This window comes from Nicotiana tabacum, chromosome 23 (genome assembly GCF_000715075.1).
Source record: "Nicotiana tabacum cultivar K326 chromosome 23, ASM71507v2, whole genome shotgun sequence".
NCBI classification, from domain to species: Eukaryota; Viridiplantae; Streptophyta; class Magnoliopsida; order Solanales; family Solanaceae; genus Nicotiana; species Nicotiana tabacum.
This window is the reverse complement of record NC_134102.1, coordinates 117,371,198-117,382,654: the sequence shown is the minus strand read 5'-3', so window position 1 is coordinate 117,382,654 and position 11,457 is coordinate 117,371,198.

Below are 11,457 nucleotides of genomic sequence, written 5' to 3'. Positions count from 1 at the left end.
ACTAAAAGGAATGAGAGGTTAGTTCTACGTCGTTGGATTAGATGTGATGAACGATTGGGATTGCTTTGCCTCAAAACGACGTCATTTGGCCTTGGGGTGGGGTGGGGTGGACCGGATTTATCGACTGTCCCTCTTCTCTTTTGATCTCAAATATGACCCCTTAAATTGGACTCTAATTTGAACCTACCAAATTGTTGCAAAACCAATCTAATTAACAATTAAAATAATTGATGAGTCGAAAAATGCAAAGGAACAACTAATGTAACTATTTTTTTTATTTTTATTTTGGATATGTCACTATTTGTAATTAAACGCTAATGATGCAATTAAAAATCAAAGCTAAAGAATATTTTGTTTTGTTTTGTTTTTATATGATTTTAAAATCTCTAATGATGCAATGATGCAAATAATCTATTAATGCAATAAAGTGCAATCAAATAAACAAACAAAATTCTTATAATTCTAAGAAAAACAATTAAAACTATTTCAAACATTTTAGGATTAGTTTCGTATCTGGGGAAATCTTTACGTGTTCACACGACATATATTTTACTCGAAAAGAATTAAGATCTTAGGCGTGCAAGTATTATTTCACTTCGTCAAACAAAATTTTCAACTTCAAAATTTTCTACTACAAGTTGAAACCGAAATAATGACAAATATCGTTGGATAAGCTTCAACTTATAAATAATGATTTCAATGTTTGACAATTGAAGTAACATCTAAATGAGTTAGTAAAACCAAAAGATTAGACTGAAGTTCTTAAGAATATTTTGGTAGTAATACAATTTTGGTCTTTTTCTCGATTTTTTTTATACCATTGTAGTAATGTCATGGGTATTATTTGTTATGTCATCACCGAAAATTATCTCAAGCAAAACTCACTAATGGTGCAATGATGCAAATAATCTATTAGTGCGATAAAATGCAATCAAATAAACAAACAAAATTCTTATAATTCTAAGAAAAATAATTAAAACTATTTCTAATATTTTAGGATTAGTTTCGTATCTAGGGCAAAAATTATGTGCTCACAGCTGCCCCCGTTGCTCGAAAACATGAAGAGTTTTCGGGCAAAGATAAAGTGAGCAATTATGAATAATTTTTGCCCGTTTGACACTCTATGAGAAGCATTTGAAAAAGTTTGACCGAACCTTACTTCCGAGGTTGTCTACATATCCTGGGCTATAAAGGAATCAGATCACTGTAGTTCTAGAAGTTTTGGTAGCTGGGACTACCGAAAAACTATGATTTCACTGTTGTTGTTGTTGTTACTGCTTGTTGAACTCCTTATTACACCCAAAATCAAAATCAAAGGAAACTAAACAAGCCTATCAGCTATGAGTTACAAGATTCATATCTATAAGTCTTCTGAAGCTTGGTCTTGAGTATTGAATGGTTCTTTATGCAGACTTTTGATTTGAACCTTGATGCTTGCTAGTTGCAAGTGCTAGTTCATTCTTCTACGGTTTCTTCTGATGAAAACTGAAAATACAATTCTCGTGACTTCAGTCATGTCTTGAGCAATCCACATCTTTTCATTCACTCATGCATTTTTAATTCTTTTTTTTTCTTTTATTTATTCTGGAATAAGACTTCTTCTTTTGGTCATCTCGAACTCTATAACTCGAGGTAAAACCTACTAAGACACCAAAGCAAACAAACGAATAAAATTTTTCTGCCCCAGTTTTCACTAGAAAAATTTCATGAGTTATTGTAATAAAATTCTAAACATCTTCTTTATTAAAAGTAATAAAGTGTCGGGAATGGTGTACCCTGAAGAGATCATGATTTGTTTTCGAGATGTTTTTTCCTTCTTGTCAAAATGATGCCTCAACTAAGGATTGGTGTACCTTATGTTGGAAAAATGCGGTCGGAGAATGATATACCCTATATTGGCAAAAATATTAGGGAGTGGTGTACCCTGCACTTAAGATCAAATCAACTAGGGAGTGGTACACCCTATGTAGAAAAACACAGCTAGGGATTGGTGTACCCTATACTGGTAAAAACTAGGGAATGGTGTACCTTATATTTGGAATAATATCTGGGAATGGTGTACCATGCAATCAAACATTAATGATATCAAGGAGTGGTATACCCTGCATTTAAGATCAATTGATAATGATATCAGAGAGTGGTGTACCCTGCGTTTAAGCTCAACTCAACTAGGGAGTGGTGTACCATATGTTAGAAAAATACAGATGGGATTGGTGTGCCCTATACTGGTGAGGTGACTAGGGAGTGGTATACCCTATGTCTAAAATATCATCAATTAGGGAATGGTGTACCCTACGTTGGAAAATATAGCTAGGGATTGGTGTACCCTATACTGGTAAGGAGACTAGGGAGTGGCGTACCCTATGTCTAGGAATGATATCAGGGAGTGTTGTACCCTGCATTTCAGCTCTATTAATAAAGATATCAGGGAGTAGTGTACCCTGCATTTAAGATCAATTGGTAATGATATCATGGAGTGGTGTACCCTGCATTTAAGCTTAATCAACTAGGGAGTGGTGTACCTTATGTTGGAAAACACAGCTAGGGATTGGTGTACCCTATACTGGTAAGGAGACTAGGGAGTGGTGTACCCTATGTCTAAAATATCATCAACTAGGGAGTGGTGTACCCTATGTTAAAAAACACAGTTAGGGATTGGTGTACCCTATGTTAGAAAATACAGCTAGGGATTAATGTACCATATACTAGTGATGAGACTAGGGAGTGGTGTACCCTATGTCTAAGAATAATATCAGGGAGTGGTGTACCCTGTATTTTAGCTCAATCAAATAGTACTGATATCACGGAGTGGTGTACCCTGCATTTAAGATCAATTGGTAATGATATCAGGAAGTGGTGTACCATGTATTTAAGCTCAATCAACTAGGGAGTGGTGTACCCTATATTGGAAGACACAGTTAGGGATTGGTGTACCATATACTGATAAGGAGACTAGGGAGTGGTGTACCCTATGCCTAAAATATCATCAACTAGGGAATGATGTACCCAATGTTGGAAAATACATCTAGGGATTGGTGTACTCTATACTACCATGATTTTGAATTTTTGATTTTCTTCCTTTTTTTTAGAGAATGAGTAAAATACGGGAAAGAATTTTGAGAAGACTTCCCTTTTGAGGCAGAGCTGTTTTTAGTCTCCGCGTGGTTTCCTTTCTAGTTGCACTTCCTTCTTGTGAGGTCATCTTTGGATTGCACACGTTTCCTGTTTTTCAACAAAGAACAATTGTTAGATCGAAACGGTGGTTGGTTTTGTGGCCTTGAGTGTTTCAATCACTTGATTTCGGCCCATCTTCTTTTGATGATGATTTCAACTGTAACTGGTTGTTTCCTGAATAGCGATTGCATTTCTGGCTCCGGAGATCCTTTGGCTTTTCAAACTTTTGCCATGACGGCTAGTCACGTAGCAAGACTTAACCTTTCCAACTTAATTTTGCCTTTGTAGGCATTTAAGTTTTGATTTATTTCTTCAAAGTTACAATTTCAGAGCATTGGGGAACCTTTGGATTTTCAAACTTTGCAAGATGGTTAGTCGAGTGGGACTTAACCTTTTCACCTTCATTTTGCCCTTGTAGGCACTTCAACCTAATTTCCTTCTTCCTAAAGTTTTTGATTTTGAAGCATCGGTCGTCATGGCCAGTCGGGGTCGACTTGATGCCCTTGCCGAGGCTGGGTGCCTTTTGAACATATCAGTTTGTGTTGAACGAGAGCCCCGTAAATCAGTCTTGCTATCTCTTCTTTGCCTTAGTTTTTGCGACAAAGTTAGACTGAAATGGATTCAAAGAAAACCAAGCAATGGAATAGAGAATGAGTATAAACAAGAGGTGTCCCTTTCGGGGAATAGATAGACAGACTTATCTGGGAGTACATGGGGACTTCAATGAACATGACATGTCTTTTAGACTGGATGCCTGATATGTCTAAACCGTCCGACTCTTAGAAACTCATCACAACGTTTGCCTTGAAATCGAGAAACCTTGCCCAGGACTGTGTTGATGCCATGGCTGTGAAGATCCTCTTTTCGATTAGTAGTGCCCTTTGCGGGTATTCACCAGCTGACATCTCTCATTTCTCTTCTCACTATAGCCTTATAGTGCCCTTTGCGGGTTTTCGCTAACAAGGCTCTCTCATTTTTAATTTCTCTACTCACAATTGCCTTACAGCGCCCATGAGGGTTTTCACTAATAAGACTCTCTCATTTTATTTCTCTCATTTCTTGATAGACCCGGGTCCAAATATCTGTGACCTCTAATTCCTGAACATTCTTGTCGATTGATCATAAGGACTTGAAAGGGATTTGGGCAAAAAGGAAATCGGATTGAATTACAATTTTCGAACCTTTCGGCGAAAACATCGCTTGAACCATTGTAACATCTGCCCCAGTTTCAACTTTGGGGGAAATATGGATTTTTTTTTGGTGTGGCCAAACCCCAGGGTAGGCTGCCTACATATCATTTCGGAATCAGGTCGAACATAGTTCAATTGACATGAAGTCTTTTGATTTTTGTTTTATTATTCTTTTCTTTCTTTTTTCACTTTTTTTTTCTTTTTTTTTCAATTATAACTTCAAGGTTCCAAATAGGGTAATCAAAGAAAGGGAACCGGCTTAAATGGTTTGCAAAGGGTTGATAGTGTTTGGGGTAGAGAGAAAGAAAGCCTCCGTCATCCCAATCAGAGAATGTTAAAGCTGCGTAAAGGGTCAAACATAATACCTTTTGACCGTGTCTGCATTGACAGTTGTCTCGAGGACATTTCCTTCGATATCTCCCAAATACAGCGCTCCCTTTGGCAGCACTCTTATTACAATGTATGGACCTTACCAATTTGGGACGAATTTTTCTTTAGCTTCCTAGTGATGCGGAAGAATACGCCTCAGAACGAGTTGCCCCACTTCAAATTTTCTGGGCCGCACTTTCTTGTTATAGGAACGTGCCATTCTCTGATGGTACAACTGCCCATGGCAAACTGCAGCCAGTCGCTTTTCATCAATCATAGTCAATTATTCCAACCGGGTTTTGACCCATTCATCATCCTCGATCTCGGCTTCAACAATAATCCGAAGAGAGGGAATCTCTACTTCTGCGGGTATTACGGCTTCAGTGTCATAAACCAATAAGTAAGAGGTGGCCCCAACTGATGTGCACAGGGTTGTGCGATATCCCAATAGTGCAAAAGGCAGCTTTTTATTCCATTGCCTAGAACCCTGAACCATTTTCCTGAGAATCGTTTTAATGTTCTTGTTTGTAGATTCAACGGCTCCATTGGCTTTGGGCAAATAAGGGGTAGAATTACACATAATTTTAAATTGTTCGCATACCTCCCTCATCAAGTGGCTATTCAGATTTTCAGCATTGTCCGTAATGATAGTTTGAGGAATACCAAAACGACAATTAATGTTGGAATGCACGAAGTCCACTATCGCTTTCTTAGTGACGGCTTTGAAAGTGACTCATTCGACCCACTTTGTGAAATAGTCAATGGCATCCAAAATGAATTTGTGCCCATTTGAAGCTTTCGGCTCGATTGGCCCAATAACATCCATGCCCCAAGCAACGAACGGCCAAGGCGTTGACATAGGATGCAACTCTCAAGGCGGTGAATGAATCAGGTCAATGTGTATCTTACATTGATGACATTTTCGAATGACACTGAAACAATCTTTTTTCATGGTCATCCAATAACAACCTGCTCGGAGTATTTTCTTAGCAAGTACATACCCGTTCATGTGAGGCCCACATACTCCTGAATGCACTTCGTTCATGATCCTATCAACTTCTCCAGGATCTACACATCTTAAAAGATTCAAATCTGGAGTTCTTTTGTACAGGATCTCCCCACTCAAAAAGAAACTACTTGCAAACCTTTTGATAGTTCTCTTTTGATCCCCACTGGCCTGATCGGGGTATTCTTCAAGAACCTTTTGATATCATGGTACCATGGCTCACCATCTGGTTACATTTCAATTGCATTGCAATAGCCATGCCTTTCTCGAACCTGAATTTCCAACGGGTGAATATGAGTATTACCCGGGTACGACAGCATTGAGGCCAGAGTAGCTAGTGCATCTACTAGTTCATTGTGGAATCGAGGAATACACTTGAACTCAATGGATTTGAACCTTTTACTGACATCTTCCACATGTTGCCTATACGGGATGAGTTTGATGTCTCGAGTTTCCCATTCACCTTGGGCTTGCCGAATAATTAAATCAGAATCACCCATAATTAATAACTTTTGTACATCCAGATCAACCGCCATATTCATACCGAAGATGCAGGCTTCATACTCAGTGGTGTTGTTTGTGAAAAAGAACCGAAGTCGGGTCGTGGCCGGATAGTGTTGACTTGTGGGCGACGTCATAATTTCCCTAATCCCTATGCCTTTTGCATTCACAGCCCTATCAAAGAATATTTTCCAGGCATTGATGTTCTCTGGAATCACTTCAACCGAATTTACTTCCTCGTCAGGAAAGTAAGTGCTTAAGGGTTGGTATTCATCGTCGACCAGGTTCTCAGCTAGATGATCCGCCAAGGCTTGAGCTTTCATCGTCGTGAGAGAGACATATACAATGTCAAACTCAGTGAGCAGGATCTGTCATTTTGCTAACCTTCCAGTGGGCATTGGCTTCTGGAATATATACTTCAAAGGATATATTTTGGTTATGAGGTACGTTGTGTAAGCCAGCAAGTAGTGTCTCAACTTTTGGGCAACCCACGTTACGGAGCAACAGGTTCTTTCCAACAAAGTGTACTTGACTTCATAACTGGTGAACTTCTTGCTTAGATAATATATGGCTTGTTCTATCTTCCCGGTTACATCATGTTGCCCCTCGACATAGCCGAAAGAATTTTCCAGGACTGTCAGATACAAGAATAACGATCTTCCTAGTTCAGGCGGAACCAACACTGGTGGATTTGACAGATATTCTTTGATTTTATCAAAAGTTCTTGACACTCATCTGTCCATTTAATTGCCACGTGGTGGTAAGCTGAGCAATGAATCTGCTGATATAATTCAATCTCCCTAGCAAACTCATAATCTCTTTCTTGCTCTTCGGAGGTGGTAAATCTCGAATAGACTGTATCTTTGTTGGATCTAATTCGATACCCCTCCGACTGACTATAAACCCCAAGAGTTTCCCAGACGAAACTCTAAATGCACATTTAGATGGGTTTAACTTCAAATCATACGTATGCAACCTCTCAAAGAACTTCCTCAAATCCCGCACATGGTCTTCTTGCATTCTAGATTTAATTATCACATTATCCACATATACCTCAATCTCTTGATGCATCATGTCATGGAAGATGGCAGTCATGGCTCTCTTGTAGGTTGCCTCGGCATTTTTCAAACCAAACGGCATGACCATGTAACAATAAGTGTCCCAAGGTATGGTAAAAGTAGTCTTTTCTGCATTTTCTTCATCCATCAGAACCTGGTGATACCCAACATAACAATCCATGAAAGATTGTATCTCGTGTTTAGCACAATTGAAGACAAGAATGTGGATATTTGACAATGGAAAGTTATCCTTGGGACTCGCCTTGCTCAAATCCCAATATTCAACACAGGTTCTTGTTTTGAACTCCTTAGCCAGCCATGTGGTGTATCGGACTACTCGGATCACACTAGCTTTCAATTGTTTCGTGACTTCTTTCTTAATCTTATCACTAATGTCAGTTTTGAACTTTCTCTGCTTCTGTTGGACGGGCGGATAACCGGGATAGGTAGGTTGTTTATGTACCACCAAATCAATATTCAACCCTGGCATATCATCATAAGACCATGCAAACACGTTTTTGAATTCAAACAAAAGTTAGATCAAGGCATCTCTAGTTCTCTCATCAGCGTAAATGCTTATCTTGGTTTCTCGGACCTCTTCTGAATTGCCCAAATTTACTGGCTCAGTTTCATTTAGGTTTAACTTAGGCTTGTTCTCAAATTGTTCCAATTCGCGATTTATTTCCCTAAAAGCCTCATCTTCGTCATATTCCGCATCTTGATTCATTATTTCAAAGTTAGACAGTATTTTAGGATCTGAGCATGAAGTCTGCAATCACGTCATGTTATTAAAGTACGCATTATTAGAACTGAAAAGAAAAAGATAAGAAAAAAAAAAAAAAAAAAAAAAAAAAAAAAAAAAAAGAGGCATCTATATGATCGATGAAATATTAATTTCATTTCATTGAATTAAAATATAGAAGGGTTTACATCAGAATTTAAAGACAGTAAAGTAAAAACGTTAGAGTTACACCCTGAAATAACCTGTAATGCAGAAAAGATAGCAAGACTGAACTACCGGGATTCCCGCCTAATGGGGGAATGGGATGGCCTCCCAATTCTGGAGTTTGAAATCTGGTCCCATATACTACACCTTGGCATGGCTCGTGCCTTCCCCTGACTGGACCATGTCGGATTCATATAGCATTTGTTTTAGGGCTCCGCAGATATCATCTATCTCTTCGGACGTGAAGGCCTCTTTTTCTTCCCCCACATACTTTTGTTTGACAAATGATTGGGAGAGATGTGTGATGGGTTGTGACATGACCCACCCATTTTCTTTGCATTTGGCAGCCCATGTTCTGTCAGCCGACGTAGCTCAGAAACCCAAACCAAAAGGATTCTCATTCACGACCGGGGAAATTGGCTCAATAATGCCCTGCATGGATGCTCCGAGCCCCTTTCCGGGCTTGTACCCATTTCTGATCATTTGGGTGGCAAACATAATTGAAGCATTGGACAAACAAGGTTGAGGTAGTGGGCCCCTTCTTCAAACTGGTCAGCGACCATTATTTCAAAAGCTTGATACACGATGTGCTCGCTGCCTTCCCTGCTTCAAGACACGAGACTGGGGGTCCCGGTAAATAGATTGCTCGTCTTCTCCATGGACAATGATTTCTTGATTTCCATACTCAAACTTGACCATTTGATGGAGAGTGGACGGAACAATTCCGTTGGCGTGAATCCTTGGTCCGCCCAGAAGTAAATTGTACGAGGTTTCCATGTCCAGGACTTGGAAGGTCACCTCAAAGTCCATAAGGCCAATAGTTAAGACTAGATAAATTTCTCCGATTGTAACTCTCTTAACCCCATTGAAGGCTCATACACAGATATTGTTGGCCTGAATTCTTTCTGTACCGAACATCCTTTGGAGCATTGGGAAAGGACAAATATCTACTCCCGACTGGACATCCATCATCACCTTTTTTCATATAATAGTCATCACTTTTAACAGTTAGGTGAAGGGATTTGTTGTGGGCAGCTCCCTCTGCAGGCAATCATCATGGCTAAAGGAGATCTTATTGACCTCGAAATATCTCTCGGCCATTCTTTCCAGTTGTGCAACAGTAGTTTCATCTGGGACATATGCTTCGTGCAATGTTTTGAGTAACACCTTTCTGCGTTCATCTGAGGTTAACAGTAGAGATAGAAGTGAAATCTAGGGGGAGCTTTCTGGAGTTGATCGATTATCGAGTACTCTGAAGTTTTCATTTTCCTAAAGAATTCCTCCACTTCTTCATTGCTTACAGGTTTCTTGGGTGGCATTTGGTTGTCCCTATTTTGTTTAGCTTTCCTTAGCTCATCTGGGGTATTGGACCTCCCCGATCGAGTCATCTCGTTGACTTCCCACACGACTTCTTTTCCTTTGTAAGTGACACCTATCTTGCTATAATTCCAAGGGACCGCAGTAGGATCTTTCATCGGTATATGTGGTGTGGGACTAATAACCACGGGCTCAGTTAGCCTTGGTGATATTATCGCCCCCTGTGCCACATGTGTTCCCTTTGCTGAGGATAAGTTGTTCTTTCCTCGGGGCTTTTGGAACATAAAGAACCAAATTCTTGGTAGGTGTCGGCTAATCTTTCGTTTCAACAGCCTAAGGGACCGGAGCTATTTTCTTTTCGGTTTTTGCCAATTTTGCTGCTGCTTTAGGTTTTTCCTCCGAACTAGCGATAGGAACAATGGCCTTCAGTGCCGGGTTAAATTCTTTATCATCACAGACCATACCGATAACTGGCCAGTCATTGTGAGCATGCAATAGATTATTGGTCACATTGGGAGCATCCTCATCCCTCGGCATAATTCTTTTAGCTTCAATCAAGTATTCAACCACCCTCTTGAGGGTCCAACATTCTTTTGTATTATGGCCTGTCACCCCCGAGTGTTATGCACATCTGGCATCAGCTCGGTATGTCAAAGACTCGAGATTTGACTAATTCGGAGCCACAGGTTGCAGTAAACCCAATTGGGTAAACTTCTGGAGAAAACTTGAGTATGATTCACCGATGGGGGTGAAATAATTTCTTCTGGGAGGCTCTCGGGGTCGTGGATTATATTGGGGTGTATTTTATGGTGGGCGGGGATTATATGGAGCTTGGTAAGGATGGTTATTTTTGGGAGATGGATCTCGGTTTTGATTGTAATTTTGTTGGGGCCGTATGTAGGGTTGTGCGTTCATCATCGCATAGAGAGGTGGTGCCACGGTGTATGAAGCATCATGGTGCAGGTAGTAATGTTCTGGGGTTCGGGGTGGCATATAGGATTGGTTAAATGATTTGCGAGACCCCCTCAAGCTTGAAGCCATCATGGCTCCCTCTTCTCTTTTTTTCCAATTGGCTAGACCTCCCGAGCCATTCTAGATGGCTTGTGATGTAGCTTTAAGGGCTCCCTGACTTAATATCATTCCTGTTTTCAACCCGTTTTCAACTATTTAACCAATCGTTATGGCCTCGGAAAATGGCAGACATCATGTTTTGGAAATAATCAGCCTCTTGGGCCTGCAAGAAAATTGTGATCATCTCTGTCTCATTAGTGGGAGGCTTCACAGGGGCAACCTACCTGCGCCACTTAACAACATACTCACGAAAGCTTTTCGTGGATTTCTTTTTTAGATTAGATAGAGAGTTTTTTTCCGGAGGAACATCCATATTGTATTGAAATTGGCGGACAAAATCTCTGGCAAGGTCGTCCCATACGTGCCAGTGAGCGATTTCCTGCTCCATATACCATTCAGAGGCAAGTCCAACCAGACGTTCTCCAAAGTATGCCATTATAAGTTCCTCTTTTCCACTGACGCCTTTTAACTGGTTGCTGTACCTTTTCAAAAGAGCAATCGGGTCTCCGAGTCTGTCGTACTTTTCAAATTTTAGCGTATTAAAACCAGCCAGTAAATGGACATGTGGAAACATGCACAAGTCGGAGTAAGAGACACTCTTTTGGCCACTCATGCCCTGTATGTTTTTTAAACTTTGCTCTAGGCTTTTCATTTTCCGAGCCATTTCTTCCTGCTCGGGATATTTGACTATTTTTTCTAGTTCAGCCGGAAACTCATACTGTGGATGTTGAGTATATGAGTCTGGAATGATATAGGTCATATCATGCTGAAATTGTAGGACTGGAATGTGAATGGAGGAGGTTCAAAACATGACATGGGCATGGT